This window comes from Rattus norvegicus, chromosome 11, assembly GCF_036323735.1.
Source record: "Rattus norvegicus strain BN/NHsdMcwi chromosome 11, GRCr8, whole genome shotgun sequence".
In the NCBI taxonomy this organism is placed as follows: domain Eukaryota; kingdom Metazoa; phylum Chordata; class Mammalia; order Rodentia; family Muridae; genus Rattus; species Rattus norvegicus.
The window spans coordinates 44312867-44327947 of record NC_086029.1 but is presented as its reverse complement, the minus strand read 5'-3'; the positions used below and the strand labels follow the sequence as shown (position 1 = coordinate 44327947).

The following is a 15081-nucleotide window of genomic DNA, read 5'->3' as shown; positions in this document are numbered from 1 at the left end:
AGACAGATTCTAGTGAGCATCTGGAAGCTCACTCTCTTGGCTGGGCTGACCAGGAAGCTCTCGATATCCTCCTGTCTTCACCCAGCAATGCTGAGGTCACAGACATGTTCAGCTGTGTTTAGTTCTTATGTTTGTCTGGGGCTTTGAACTCAGGTCTTCATACTTGCAGTGTTCCTACCTACTGAGGCATCTCTTTAACCTCTTAAAAGAAATATTTTAAAAAGAATAACCTTTGCCCCAGTGATTGATGTATCTGAGCCTAGCCCAATAATTTCTTAGCATTTCACTGTGCCCAGGAATTGGCTTATAGGAAGTCCAATTGGCCGTTGGGGGGACTCTTCTCCAGGCTCCAGAGGAAGCAATTCTGTGGAGATGAAAGACAAAAAGACAGTGGGACTGAGCTGAGCCACTGTAACAAAACGTCATGAGCTGAGGGCTTCAGGACAAATTCATTTTTCATAGACTTTGAGCCCCAAATTCTAGGATCAAGCCTGCCTGCACACTCAGTTTCTGGTGTGGGGTTCACCACCTCATAGAGTGGTAGAGAGAGTAAAACTAATTTTAAAAATTATATCTATCATTTATCAATCTATCATCTATCAATAATCAGCTATCTATAATCTATCATCTACCTATCATCTAATATCTATCAATCATCTATTTATCTATCATCTATCTCTATCCATTTATTTTATTGTGCATGTGTGCACACACACTCGCATGTGGATTACTTGATTGTGTATGTGCATGTGGAAGCCAGAGGACAATTTGAAGGAATTGGTTCTCTCCTCTTACCTCATAGACTCCAGTAATCACCTGCATTCTCCAGCCCTGTCAGCAAGCCTCTCTACCCTAAGCCAGCTCCCGGGTACAGAGAGCTCTGTTTACAAGGGCTTTAACCCTGTTCCTGAGAACACCATCCTCGAGATCAGCCTTAGGATTTCAATATAAGAATTTTGAGGGTCGGGGCTGGAGAGATGGCTTAGTGGTTAAGAGCACTGACTGCTCTTCCAGAGGTCCTGAGTTCAATTCCCAGCAACCACATGGTGGCTCACAACCATCTCTAATGGGGTCTGATGCCCTCTTCTGGTGTGTCTGAAGACAGCTACGGTGTACTCATAAAATAAAATAAATAAAATCTTAAAAAAAAAAAAAGAATTTTGAGGCGACGTTACTTTCAGACCATTTTACCCCCAGCTTGACAAGTCCCATTAATTTTATTATTTAAGCCAATTTGAGGTGATGCTTTTCTGTTCCCTGTCATGAGAAGAAACAAACTAAACAACTATGCCCACTGTGTTAGAATCTACCATGGAAAGACATGTTTCCTCTCCTGCCAGAAACAATTATATCTCAGGCATTGGAGGTGTCCCAGTGCTATGTCTGTTGCTGTGGTAAAATACCGGGACAAAAGGCAACCTACAGAGAGCGTTCATTTTGGCTTATAATAACAGGTTACAGTCTATCAGAGAAGTCAGGGCTGCAGCAACTTAAGACAGCCAATCACATCAGACCCACAGCCAAGAGCAGACAATGCACACATGACCCCTGCTCAGCATACATTCTCTTGTCCAGGGCCCCGAACCAGGGAATGGTGCCCCCTTCTTTCAGGTCAAGTCTTCCCGCATCAATGAAAGCAGTCACGACAATCTCCCCCAGCCACGTCTACACATGTACAATAAACCTTCATATGGCTTTATGAGACACATTCAGGCTTAAGTGAAGCGGATAGGTGGTTTCAACAAAGGTGGCCATCAGACTTCTGAAGAGGAACCTCCGACATTGTCACCATGACTCACCTGCCAGAGGTGCTTCTAAAGTAAATCTAGTGGGTAACAAATATTATACTGATCAACAACACAGCCTCCAAAAATGAGCTCAAACCAGCTAAAAGCTGGAAACTAAAAATAGTAGAGTGTACTTAGTTTGGTCCTTGGCTTTGGTATTTTCATCAAATGACTGACAGGACATAGACCTTATTTCAGAAGACAGTTAACATGATAGTCAGGAGTCTGGCACTCCTTTCAAGACAGCCTTCTGAGAATACAATGTAACAGCGACATGAATGTAACAGCGGCATGAATGTAACAGCGGCATGAAACCATTCTGTTACTCAACACAGTAAACCCACTGGAGAGGCAACACAGTATTGGAGGGTGTTTACACATCCACATTTACACAGCTCATTTCAATCTTTCAGTTCCTGTGGAGCGGTGTTTGCTTTGCACTCTGAGAGGGTGGGCTATGAATAGCACTGTTAGTTGTACAGTCCTTAACTGACAGTTAAGGACAAATCGGAACAGCCCACACATCCTGAATTGCTCTCCCTTTTTGGCAGGCTTCTTTCTGGACTGGAGATCATTTGCTGTTTTGAGCGAAGTGGATCTTTGGTCCTGGTCCAAGGCAGAAAAGGATCCTGAAGTTACAAAATTTCCCCAGTCTGGGGAGCCTGGACAGGTGCTCAGGCAACCAGAGTCCAATAAAGTCTACGAGCAGCAGGGTGTGGGACTCACACCCTTAGTCCCAACACTAGGAGGCAGAAGCAAGTGGAGCTCTCTGAGTTTGAGGTCAGGCTAGTCTACAAAGCAGGTTCCAGACAACCATGGCTCTGTTACACAGGAAAACCCTGTCTTGGAAACAAACAATCAAAAAACCAACAACAAAAACAAAAAACAAAACAAAGCCACCAAAGTATATTATTACATAACATGGTGGTGGAATTCCAATTCAAGTAATGTATGTACGGAGGTTTCCTTCAATATCCAAACTTATTTTATGGTATGACTGTTTTGTCTTCATGTATGCATGTGCACCATTTGCATACTTGGTGTCCAGGGAAGCCAGAAGACGAAGGTGGATCCCCTGGACCTGGAGGTGTGATCGCCATGACCCCCGAGGGTACTAGGAAGCAAGCCAGGGGGTCCTTTGGAAAAGCAGCCCCAGCCATCTTTCCAGTCCCATTTTGATTTTAACTGCTGGAGAAGTGAAAGCAGGCAGTACATTTTGCACCACAGTCTACATTCTTGGTTATTTTTGATATAGGATCTCACTTCAGCCTGGTCTTGAATTTGCTGTGTGATCCAGACTGACTGGAAATAGGAATTCACTTGGGACCATGATCATACCCAAAGCAAAGCTGGGACACTTTGGAATGCAGGGATTACAGGCATGTACACCTGTTTATGAGATGCCGGGGTTACAAGCCACAGCTGTATGCATTTAAGGCTAAATACTGTTCCAACTTAACTACATTCCCTAGCTCTGGGACAGATGCCTAAAAATGTTCCCTTCTGCTGCTGCCCCTCTTGCTTGTTAGGGTGCATGCACAGTCCCCCAAAAGGAATTTAAGAAGTGGTTATTTTTTTTAAAGATTTATTCATTTATTATATATAAGTACACTGTAGCTGTCTTCAGACACACCAGAAGAAGGCATTGGATCTCTTTACAGATGATTGTGAGCCACCATGTGGTTGCTAGGAATTGAACTCCGGACCTCTGGAAGAGCAGTCGGGGGCTCTTAACCGCTGAGCCATCTCCCCAGTCCTAAGGAGTAGTTATTTATTGAGCACCTAAGTCCTAGATTATATACAAGAACTACAGGAGTAGATAGTTTGTACTATCTAGGGAAGGTGTGTCTTGCCTTCAATTTAGTAGTAACTTGGACTTAGCATCTTTCTTCAACTGCGTTTATATTCTGTAGGAAGTGTGATTTTTTGAAGTTATGCTGAAAGAAGTCCAGAGGCAGTACCTTTCAAGGAAATAAGTAAAGATTTGCTACCAAAACAGGCCAAAAATGTTTGGATAACTGGAAAAAGAATCATCAGGCTGAAATAGCCGTGTAGCTTTGTTTTGCGGGAACCCAGTACGGAGTGGGATCCCTGGACCTGTAACTTCGTCTTCTTAGGTCTTGGTTTCTGAACGTCTTGCAGTGGGTTCTCGACTCTTGGCAGCTGGTGAACAATGCTCAAGTGCTGATATGCAAGAGGACCTTGCGTAATAGACTTGGGTTTCCCATGCGGGTGCTCTTACCGATGCCGAGGTGCTGGGGTTTATACTACCACAAACCGCAGCCATAGAGGTCCGGACCTCAGCTCCAGATGCCTGGAGAGAACAGCGCCAGCCCCGCCCTCAAAATAAAGCCACGCCCTCTATCCCATTGGCCGCACTCTGATTGGTCGTCCTGCTGCTCAAGGGTCCGGCCCCGTCCTGCCTCTGAGGTCCCCGTCCCGCCTCTAGGAGTTATGCCCCGCCCACGCAGGCCACTTGCTGCAATCCCATTGGCCCCTACGGTGCGCACGGGCGCCTCGACCCCGCCTCACCGGCGCCCTGGCATCGCGCCTGCCACGGGCCTCGGGCTCCACCGCTGAGGTTGAGCCGGCTGCTGCTGCCCGGGCCGACGCGCGCCCTGGACGTCCCTGCTCCAGCTTGGGCTCGGCGAGGACGTTGCAGGTAGCCGGGTGAGTGCGGTTGGCAGGTCTTGGGCTTCCGCGATCCGCCGATCGAGCGCCGGGCGCCGGCCCCGCGCGGCCCAAGGTGCTGTGGCGCCGCCCGTGTCGGTGCCCGGGAGCGTGCGGGCGACCCGCAGGGCCCGGCCTGCGCCCGCGTCCTCTCGTCGGTCCTTGGCCCTGACGTAGCCGTGACCCGCGCTCCGCCGGGGCAGGCCGCTCCGCCGCGCATCTCGTCTGGAGCCTGGGGAGGTCCCCAAAGCCACCGGTAAGGGACGAAGGTCCTGCGGGGCGCTGCGGCAGCTGCCACCGAGGCCCCACGAACGTCTGGGGACGAGCGACCCTCCCGTTTGCTCGGAGCCGTTACCGGGAACTGTCTGTGTTGCTTTGACTTTCACCCTCCATCCTGCAAGCACAGGGAGGAGCAGGAGGAGAGGGAGGGAAGTCTTCGGGAATTCCTCCTAAGTGGCGAGTGGCCCTTTCAGAGAAGGAGCGCGGAGCGTGGTCGTTGTAAGCTAGGCCATTTTGGTTTTTAGCCAGTAAGTTGGTTTTCGAGTTCACCGCTGGAAGGTACTTGAGCCTGAGAGGTTGATAGATACTTGACCTTTCCAACCGTAGCGGCGTAGGGCTGGGCTCGCCTCCACCTTGCTGATGCGATGGGAGGAGGGGCGTGGGAATTCAAACCTCTCGCTTTGCTCACTCTCAATCTCCCCCCTCCCCCGCCCGTGCATCCTTCGCTCTCCAACTCTTCACCCTATTGTACCACAAATCCCATTTCTAGATAATTTCAGGGGCGCTTATTCACAAGCTTCTCATCCTTTCTCTTGTCTTTTCTACCTGTGTGCTGCTTCCAAAGAGGAGAGCCAAGCAATTTAACACCTAAACGCAAGCATAGTGGTCAAGGACTTCCTGATCCTAAAAATGAAACCCAGAGGTTAATTTGCATAGCCATGCTGCAAGAAAAGCAGGTTTAGTTGGAGCGGGGTGAGGATGTAGTTTTTCCTCTTCAGGAGACACACCCTTTGACCTCCCCTTTTTTCCTGTATCAGCTAGACAGCAGGCTTCGCGGCTTTGTTTGGTTTTGGTTCTTGTTTTCTAAATTCACTTCTGGGGTCCAGAAGTAAAGAATCAATCCTGCTTTGTCCTTACTTGTCTTTTAATGTAATGCAACCAAAACGATGTGTAAAACAATTTAAACATTGAAGAAGGATATCATTCAGACCATACAGAAACACCAAATAAGAAGTGAAATCCTCCTGCACACCTTTAATACCAGCACTACAGATGGAGTTCCAGGACAGCCAGGACTACACAGAGAAACCCTGTCTTAAAAAACCAAAACTTTTTTTAAAAAAAGGCAGGGGTGGGGGATATCCCTCAAAATTCTTTCTCCTTCGCTCTCCACTCTTTTTTTCCTCCAGACACACCAGAAGAGGGCATCAGATCCCATTACAGATGGTTGTGAGCCACCATGTGGTTGCTGGGATTTGAACTCAAGACCTCTGGAAAAACAATCAGATGGCTCTTAACCACTGAGCCATCTCTCCAGCCCTGCTCTCCACTCTTTATGTTCCCAGTTCTACTCCTAAGGAGGCTGTCATAACACAATGTTATTTGGCAACAGAGAGTGGAGACACATTTCTACATTGATATGTGTAGATTAATCTCTTTTTAATAAAAAAAAATGTTGCTAAGAGTTGGCTCAGAGGTGAGTGCCCCTTGCCCTGACCCAAGTTCAGTTCCTGACTGAACCCACATCAGCCTCACAGCTCACCTGAAACTCACACACTCACACAGAGTACTCCACATAGAAACTCACATATACGATTTTATGTCGTTATTTGGATGTACTGTAATGTGTTTTTGTCTCTTACTGATAGACATTTTGGTTGTTTTTTTGGTACTTGACTCACGATTAAAAAAACCATATCCTTTACTTATAGGGCAAGAAAAAAAAATCACAGTATTTGGAATGAATTTTCTCTACTAAGCTAAACAATTCCTAATGATACCATATCACTTTCTGAAGTTCCCAAAGCCTTTGGAGGTTATAAGCTATACTTTCATCTTTATTAATAGGGAATTGTTGTTAAGTGAACTGTTAGAAAAGGTCAAGTTTTCCAGAACCCACACGAGTCTAAATAGCCTTACTACTGGAGAATATAGTTCTACTACTGGAGACCGTCCTGTCTTGGGGTTGTCTTTGCTCTTATATCTCAAGTTCAAACTTGACTGGAAAGAAAGAACAGTACGGCCACGGTAGCTTGCAGGAAGAGGTGAACTGAACAGAATGGCTTAGGCTTGCCTGGCCTCTGTAAGGGCACTTTGTGAGAAAGTCAGGGGTTTCCACCATGTAGGAGAGAGCCCTAAGAAGCAAAGCCGGGCTTAGTCAGGGCATCTGGAGGGCTCTGTACTAAGGGCTGGAAGGATAGCAGATAGAGGCATTTCTGCTCTTCTTCACCCAAGGCTTCTCTGCACTGTCCAGGGCCCATCAAAGTCAAACCTCTCTGTGAGGCCAGGGCCTAGTGGGCCTCAGGGCTTGCGGGAGAAAGGCATCAGCATACGCTCAAGATGAAGCCAGCCCTGTCAATCGAGTGAGGAATCTGGGCCAGGTTCCAGGGCGCTCAGCACAGGTTGAAGGCTGCCAGAGCAGCTAAGACTGTGCTGCCTCCTCTGGCCTGCGGTCCTCGTCCTCGCTTCGGGGCACAGCTGGCTTCCTTAGCCTTCCTGTGTTGGCCCTCTCTCCATAGCATTCATTAGGCTGAGGTTTTATCCCCTCTAGTGGTGCCCAAAGGCTGTTGGGGCTTGCTGAGGGGCCACCATTTGGGAGCCTGTGAGGCCCTGCTCTGGTTCTCTTCCTCACACTGGCTGATATTTTTGGCTAATAGATTTTCCTGAGGTTCTGCAGCCTAGTCCCACCCTGACCTGCCTCCCTGCTGCTGAGCACTCCTCAGGCCTTTGACTATTTCCCCACCAGCACAGAGAAGTTCCACTTCCCACCTCTCTGTGAGTTTAATGGGGCATGTGGCTGTTTTCATCCCCGAGGTTGGGTGTTTGAACCCCTTGAATACAACAGTATAGAGGTATTGTCACTAGGAACCCTGGCAGTATTTTGTTGTTATTTTCTCTGTAATCTCTTTTGTCATTTGTACATGAACTTTTACATCTTGTTTTCTAATTTCCTTTGTTTTCTGACATGCACCCCACCCCCAACACACACACAACTTTTGTTTGCTTGATCTAGTTTCTTACATTGTAGCCCAGGCTTGCCAGGTACTCATTATGTAGCCCAGGCTTGCCCCAAACCCAAAGCCGTCTTTTTGCCTGTTTCTCCCCAGTGCTGACTTTACAAGCAGGAGTACCATGCCTGGCTAGTTTTTTGTTTTGTTTTGTTTTTTGCCCAGATCTTGCTCTGTAATTCAGGTTAGCCTAACACTTGTCCTAAAGTTCAGGCTGTACCTAATTTGGAATTCCAGCTTTCCTGCTGCAGTCATTCAGTGCTGAGGATTTCAGATGGTCCCTTAATTGCTTGCTCTTGTACAGGTCACATGTGTGCACGGTGCCTGTGAGGATCAGAAGAGGGGTTCAGATCTCTGGGAATCGCAGTTACAGATGGTTGTGAGTGGCTCTGTGGGTGCTGGGAGTCAAACTCTGGTCCTCTGTATGACAGTTGTTACCTTTAACCCCAAGCTGTCTCCCCAGCCTCTATCTTATTTTCTTAACTGTTCTGGTTTTGTTTCTCTAATGGATACTATGCAGCCTAGGCTGTCCTCAAATCTCAGTTTCTCCTGCCTTGACCTCTGGAAGGCTGAGATTAGATGTACCTCTTATTTGTTTTTCAAGACAGGGTTTCTCTGTATAGCCCTGGCTGCCATGAAACTAGGTCTGTAGATAAGGCTGCCCTTGAACTCAGTGACTTGCCTGCCTCTGCCTCCAGAGTGTTGGGATTAAAGGTGTGTGGGCCCCTACCTCCTGCACCTCATTTTCATTTATTTATTTGCACATGTATGTGGGCAGTGTGCGTGCCACAATTCATGTGTGGAGGTCCTAGGACAACTTGGGAGAGAACTCTCTTGCCACCAGGTTCTGGGGATCAGCTCGGGTTGTCAAGCTCGGGTACAGCAGGTGTCTTCAGGCTGCCAAGATGCACCACCATCTCCCTGGCCCCGATTTGCACTTAAAATTTGATTCTAACTCCCAAAGACTATTCTCCATTCTCAGTGTTAATTCATTTTTTTTTTTCTTTTTTTTTCGGAGCTGGGGACCGAACCCAGGGCCTTGCGCTTGCTAGGCAAGTACTCTACCACTGAGCTAAATCCCCAACCCCGTTAATTCATTTTTGAAATGTTTGTATACATTTTATTTATGTATTTGTGTGTGTGTGTGTGTGTGTGTGTGTGTGTGTGTGTGTGAGAGAGAGAGAGAGAGAGAGAGAGAGAGAGAGAGAGAGAGATCTTGTGTGCTCACATGTACTTGCCGGAGACCGTTTTCTTCTAGTGCACAGGTTCCAGGGATCAAACTCAGGTGCCCGGTGCTTGAGTGTCAGGCATCATGGCTGAGCCGTCTTGGTTTTCTGGGCTTGGAATGCTGCCCCTGCGTGGTTTCTTGTACCAAGCTACTTTTTTTTTTTTTCTTTTCTTTTTTTCGGAGCTGGGGACAGAACCCAGGGCCTTGCGCTTGCTAGGCAAGCGCTCTACCACTGAGCTAAATCCCCAACCCCGATACTTTTTTCTTTAACTTCTCTGTAGGTCTTTCACATTCAAAGATTCTTGACACACAGAGCAATCTTTGACTGTGCTTAGAATAACTAGGGGCTAAAAAAATGACTGGCCTCTGAGGTGTGGACACGACCTTTTAGCTGTTGCATTGCTCCAGGCCATTAGGTTAGTGAAAACCCCCAGACATGCGGTTCTCTACATTGCCTCTTTTCCAGCAGGTTCCCCAGGGAAGAGGTGTCTCATTTGGAAGCACGCCTGACGGCCAGTGTCCGAGCCACACAGAGGCCGAGATTTTCCTTCCTCATACAGTTAACTACGTTGTTTTCCTTGGGACGCCTACACCATCTATTCTGTAGGTACCATTGGTTGGGCATAAGAAATCAGACACAAAGCCAGCAACCCACAGACTTGCCCAGCACAGAAGTCACAGCTGCTGGCAGCAGGAAGAGTGGGGGGAACCACATGCTGCCATGTTTCTTGTGTGCCCTGCTCTTTGCTGCTTGGCCTCAGCTTCCCCACCAGCTTGGCCTGGCATTTGCCTTTCTTTAGTTACTACCCAGGTGCTGTCCCACCTCTGCCCCTTTTGTTCTGCCTGTCTCCTCTTCTGTCCTTCCTGTCAGTGCAAGTGATTGTTAATTCACTGGCTTGTTGTTTTGAGACCATTCTTATTGTGTAGTCCTGGCTGGCCCACCTGAATCTGCCTCCCAAGGGCTCTGATTAAAGGTGTGCACCACTATGCGTAGTGATATACTCATTTTCATTGATTGATTGATTGATTGATTCATTCATTTATTGTAAGGCCGCAGGAGTGAGTGCAGTGAGGTGCTTGCTAATGTTCAGTCTTTTTTTTTTTTTTTTTTTTTCTCGGAGCTAGGGACCGAACCCAGGGCCTTGCACAGAGCTAGGCAAGTGCTCTACCACTGAGCCAAATCCCCAACCCCTGCTAATGTTCAGTCTTGTATCTTCTGTTTTTACCCAGAAACAGTCACAGTTTTTCTCAACTCGAGAGTCCTGATGCTGCGTCAGGAGTTGTACGCCTCAAAGCAGCTGGGTGCGTGCATGCATGCATGTGTTGTTCACTTTATCTTTTTGAGACATGGTCTCTCATTGAATTGGAGCTTGCCAACTTGTTAGACTGGCAGTTCAGTGAGCTCAGGGGACCACTTTCATGGTTCTCTGAACGAGAGTGGCCCCCATAGGCTCATGTATTTGAATGCTTTGATCTGCAGTTGGTGGGACTGTTCTGAAAGGATCAGGAGGTGCAGCCTGGTTGGAGGAGGTGTGTCACTGGGGATGGTGGGCTTTGAGGTAGGCTCAGAGGCCCACACCATTCCTAGGTAGCTCTCTCTGCCTCCTGCTTTTGGATCAGCATGAGCTCTCAGCTACCACTCCATCGACACACCTGCCTGCCTGCACGATGTCATCCTTGTCACCAAGATGATCGTGGACTCTAACCCTCTACAACTGTGATTCCCCAAATTAAATACCTTTTTAAACAAGTTGCCTTGGTCATGGTCTCATCACAACAGAAAAGTAATTTGATTCTGCTCTCCCTAGCACTGAGAGTCACAGACCAGCTGTACCTGGATTTTATGTGGTTTCTGGGAATCCAAACTCAGGTCCTCATGCAAGCACTTTCCCCACCAAGCCACAGGTCCAGTCTTCATTCTCACTTTGTGTTGCCATTACCCTGGTTCATATACGAGAAAACTGTAGCTTATGGAGGCTTGAAGCGGAAACTGTTGCTGGCACACACCTAGTCCCAGAAGATGGGAGTAGGACATGAACCTGTCCACATGGTTGCTGCAGTGAGCCCAGGTCAGCGGAAATGCCAGGCCCCTGCTGTCAGCCCCCTGTAACAGATAATGCTGTCTTCTGCACCCATAGTTTACATACGGACATGCAGACAAAACACCCATACACATAAAATACATTTTGTAAAAAAATAAAATTTGTCTTTTAAAAAATACAAAAACATTGTAAGAACAGTAGAATAAACACTGTTGATTTTGCCACTTTTATGTTGTTATTACTTTTATCTGAGATTTAGAGAGCGTTATTCTGTTGCCTCGGCTTTCCTTGGACTCACTGCACAGGTCAGGCTGACCACAAACCTGAAGTAACCCTTCCTCACCCTCCAAGTGCTGGGACTAGACACGAGCCACCATGCCCAACTATTTTGATGTTGGTATTACTAAGAATCTTTTAAAGATGTATGTTATTTTTAGTTATGTGTACACGTATGGGTATGTATGGATAGGTGTATGTGTGCGTGTTCACTCATGAGGAGTACCTATGGAGTCTAGAAGAGGGCATTGGATCTCCTGGAGTTGGAGTTACAGAGGCTGCTGTGAGCCACCTGCTGTGGGTGTTGAGATTTGAACTCAGGGCCTCTGCAAGAGCAATGCAAGCTCATACCCACTGAGCTGTCACTCCAGCCCCTGTTATTATTTTGTTTCTTTCTTTTCTTTTCTTTTTTTCGGAGCTGGGGACCGAACCCAGGACCTTGCACTTGCTAGGCAAGCGCTCTACCACTGAGCTAAATCCCCAACCCCTATTTTGTTTAACTCTAGGATGCTGCTAACATTGACACTTGACCTGTAAATATGTCCACTTATGTGTTTAGGGCTGCTGTATCCAGGCCTGTGATATGGTGGTAGCCCTGGCTGTCCTGGAACTCACTCTGTAGACCAGGCTGGCCTCGAGCTCACAGAGATCCAGCTGCCTCAGCATCCCAAGTGCTTGGATTAAAGGAATGCGCCACCACTGGGCCCATTATCTTGAAGAGTGACACCTGGCTTCCACCAAGCTCACTGGTCCACCCTAATCTCCTTTGTCAGAAGGTTGTTTACTCAGGCCTGTGTTCTGCCCTGAACAAGCATTCTCTTTCTACCGTTTTAAGTGCTGCTTCTCCTTTGGTTAACTGTTCATATCCAGCTCATCTTCTGTGTTGTAGTGGACTCGCTCATGAGAGGACAGGCACCTCTCCAATTTCCCCAGCTCCGTGTGCTTTTGTCCCAGCTGTTGGTAACTACAGCAGCGGGAGAGCTTGAGCCCAGGGATTCCCAGGAAGCCTGGGTAACACAGCAGACACAGTCTCTACCAAATCAGCAGCCAGAAAATGTCCTTCCCCAACTATGACTTTCAGCACAACAGAAGTTCTGCCTTCCATAAAACACTAAAACACAAACATAAAACTTAAGTTCTGGGTTGGGGATTTAGCTCAGTGGTAGAGCGCTTGCCTAGGAAGCGCAAGGCCCTGGATTCCATCCCCAGCTCCGAAAAAAAGAACCAAAAGAAAAAAAAAAAACTTAAGTTCTTTGGTACTTTAAAATAATTCTGTTTCCTCTCTGGTTTGCAGGACATCTTTCTCATCCTCTTGGAACAAGTAGGGACACAGATGTCTCATTCAGGTTCTTGATTGAATGGAAAATGGAAATCTAAGGCCTTTTTATAATGGTGAGACATGCTAGGGGGCAGCGTGGGCAGCTCTGTGGTCTCAGCGGCTAAGGGTAAGGGTTTGGGTTCAGTGGGTTAGAATGGCTTTCTTAGGTTATAAAAGATCTCTTCCCCATCTCTCTGTCTCTGTCTCTCTCTGTCTATCTGTCTCTCTCTCTCCAAACACACACACACCCCCCTCGTTCTTTCTCTCCAGATGAGATCATGCTGTGTAACAGTCGTGGCTGGCCTGGAACTTGCTGTATAGACCAGCAGGCTGGCTTTAAACTCCCTGCCTCTGCTTCTGAGTGCTGGGATGAAAAGTGTATACAGACGTGCCTGCCTTGAAGACGCCGCCTTTCTGTTTCCTTCCTTCTTGTCCCTCACAGTCTGCTTGAGATATCAGTGGTTGGCTCTTACTGTCTGTTTTTGCCAACAGTCTGTTCCCGGTTGAAGCTGTTCTCACTTCTCAGTTCTCTCTCTAGTCGGCCATAATGGTCCTCACATCCCATTTTAGCACCCGTCAGCTTTCAGCGTCCACCCATGGCCATTTCCAAAGGAGCAGCCACACGTTTAACTGTTTGCTGTCGGAGTCTCCCTTCTTCTCCATTTCTATCTCAATCTATTTGGGTTCCTATAACAAAATATCATAGGTTAAATAGCTCATAAAGGTAAAAAGCCATTTCTCATACTGCTGGAGGTTGGGGAAACCAAGACCAAAGTGCTGGCAGATTTGATGGCTGGTGACATTACTAGGACCCTAAGCTGGAGACCTGACTCTAGGAGTCTGTGGACCAGACTGAACCACTTGCTTCAGTCAAGCAGGAGACAGTGTTGGTGACTATGAGAAAGGAATTCAAGCCAAGTGGTCTACTAGGAAGGCAGAACAGAGGCCTCCTTACAGTAGCAGCAGCCTGTATCAGAGAGGCAACAGTATTAGTGGAGAGTCTCCTCATCGATAGTCTGTTCAGATTGTGGTCTGGTCAGTCATGACCGCACGGCTCGCCCCACAGTCTGACCTGTGCCAAGGAGACTGCTGCCTTCAGAGAGGTAGCTTCCAGTTTCTTGGGGGGAATGTTTACCTTTTAAATCTTAATCTGGAATTTAAGATAATTGAGAAAAGAATGGGCCAGAGTGGGCTATAATGGCACAAGCCTGTAATAGCCACCCTGGGACACAGGAGGCAGGGTAAGTTCAAGTTTGACGTAAGCCTGGACTATACAAACCACCAGCTTGTGTGACCCTGCCTTACCAAACAAGGCGAGAAAAGAACGAGAGAGAGAGAGAAAGAGAGAGAGAGAGAGAGGGAGAGAGAGAGAGAGAGAGAGAGAGAGAGAGAGAGAGAGAGCTCGAGCAAGCTGGCTGGCTCACTCACATTTTGCTGTGACACACGGGAAGGATGACAGATCTCTACCTGCATCTTTTATAAGGTGCCAGTTAGGAGGGTCCCATGACCGTGATATCCAACCCATAGTCCTCTATCTGTCCCTCAATCCTATGAGCTTGGCTGGGGGTGGAGGTTTTAACGTTTGAATTTTGGGGTACACAAATGTTAGCAGTTTTCTTTTTTTTTTTTTTTTTGGGTTCTTTTTTTCGGAGCTGGGGACTGAACCCAGGGCCTTGAGCTTCCTAGACAAGCGCTCTACCACTGAGCTAAATCCCCAACCCGATGTTAGCAGTTTTCTCTACTGTTTCCTGTTCTCATATCCAAGGGCATAGGTGTGATGTCCTTTAATGCAGGACCAAGATGCCTTTTTTTTTTCTTTTCTATTTTTCGGAGCTGGGGACCGAACCCAGGGCCTTGCGCCTGATAGGCAAGCGCTCTACCACTGAGCTAAATCCCCAACCCCCAAGATGCCTTTAAAGCATCATTTTACGCTGTGATCTGCAGTGCTCTCAGAAGCTAACTTGGCCTGTTAGTAACGCCGACCTGGGTGAAGTGGAGGAGGGGTCCGTTGAGCATCCACCACATTGCTCTTGAGGGCTGCCATATCACTGCAGATGTCCATACTGAGAGCCTCAGGGTGGCCTGGAGGTCACACAGCATGTGATGACAAAATTCACTGATCACAAGGAAGAGAAACTTTCTAAATTAGAGAGTTTAAAAGATAGGTTCCCAGCTCATTTCCTCCTTTCTGTCTTTAAAGGGTGGGCGCCATTGACTTCTTCCAGCCTAAGTTCCTCACAGTGAATTTAGACAGGCACGAGTCACTGTTGGTTTCCTGTCAGTCCACCAGATCTCGAGGAAGGCTTACAGCCTGCTGCAGCTGGGCTGTCATCCCCTTCAGGGACAAGCGGAAAATGGCACTGTCCATGAAAGCTGCTCAGGTCCTGGCAGTTGGGACGCAGACAGCAGGAATGGGCCAGTTCCTACCCAATAACTGAGGGATGGGATGAGTTAGCAGCTGCACAGCCTGGAAGATAAGCCAGTGCTTAGTAGATCCGAGAGGCTGGAGCCGTGTAGTGGGCGAGAGGGAGGG

At 47.7% G+C, this 15081-nt stretch overlaps 1 protein-coding gene across 11 annotated transcripts in view; it reads left to right on the top strand.

The window, feature by feature from the left end:
• The first annotated feature begins 4297 nt into the window (after positions 1-4297).
• Positions 4298-15081, top strand: part of Tmem50b (transmembrane protein 50B) — a 32846-nt gene continuing 22062 nt past the window's right edge. Inside the window, exons 1-3 of one of the 11 annotated variants that reach the window (XM_063270610.1) lie at positions 4298-4457; positions 9382-9515; positions 12525-12622. The gene's annotated coding sequence lies outside the window, so the exon portion shown is untranslated. 11 annotated transcript variants of the gene reach the window in all.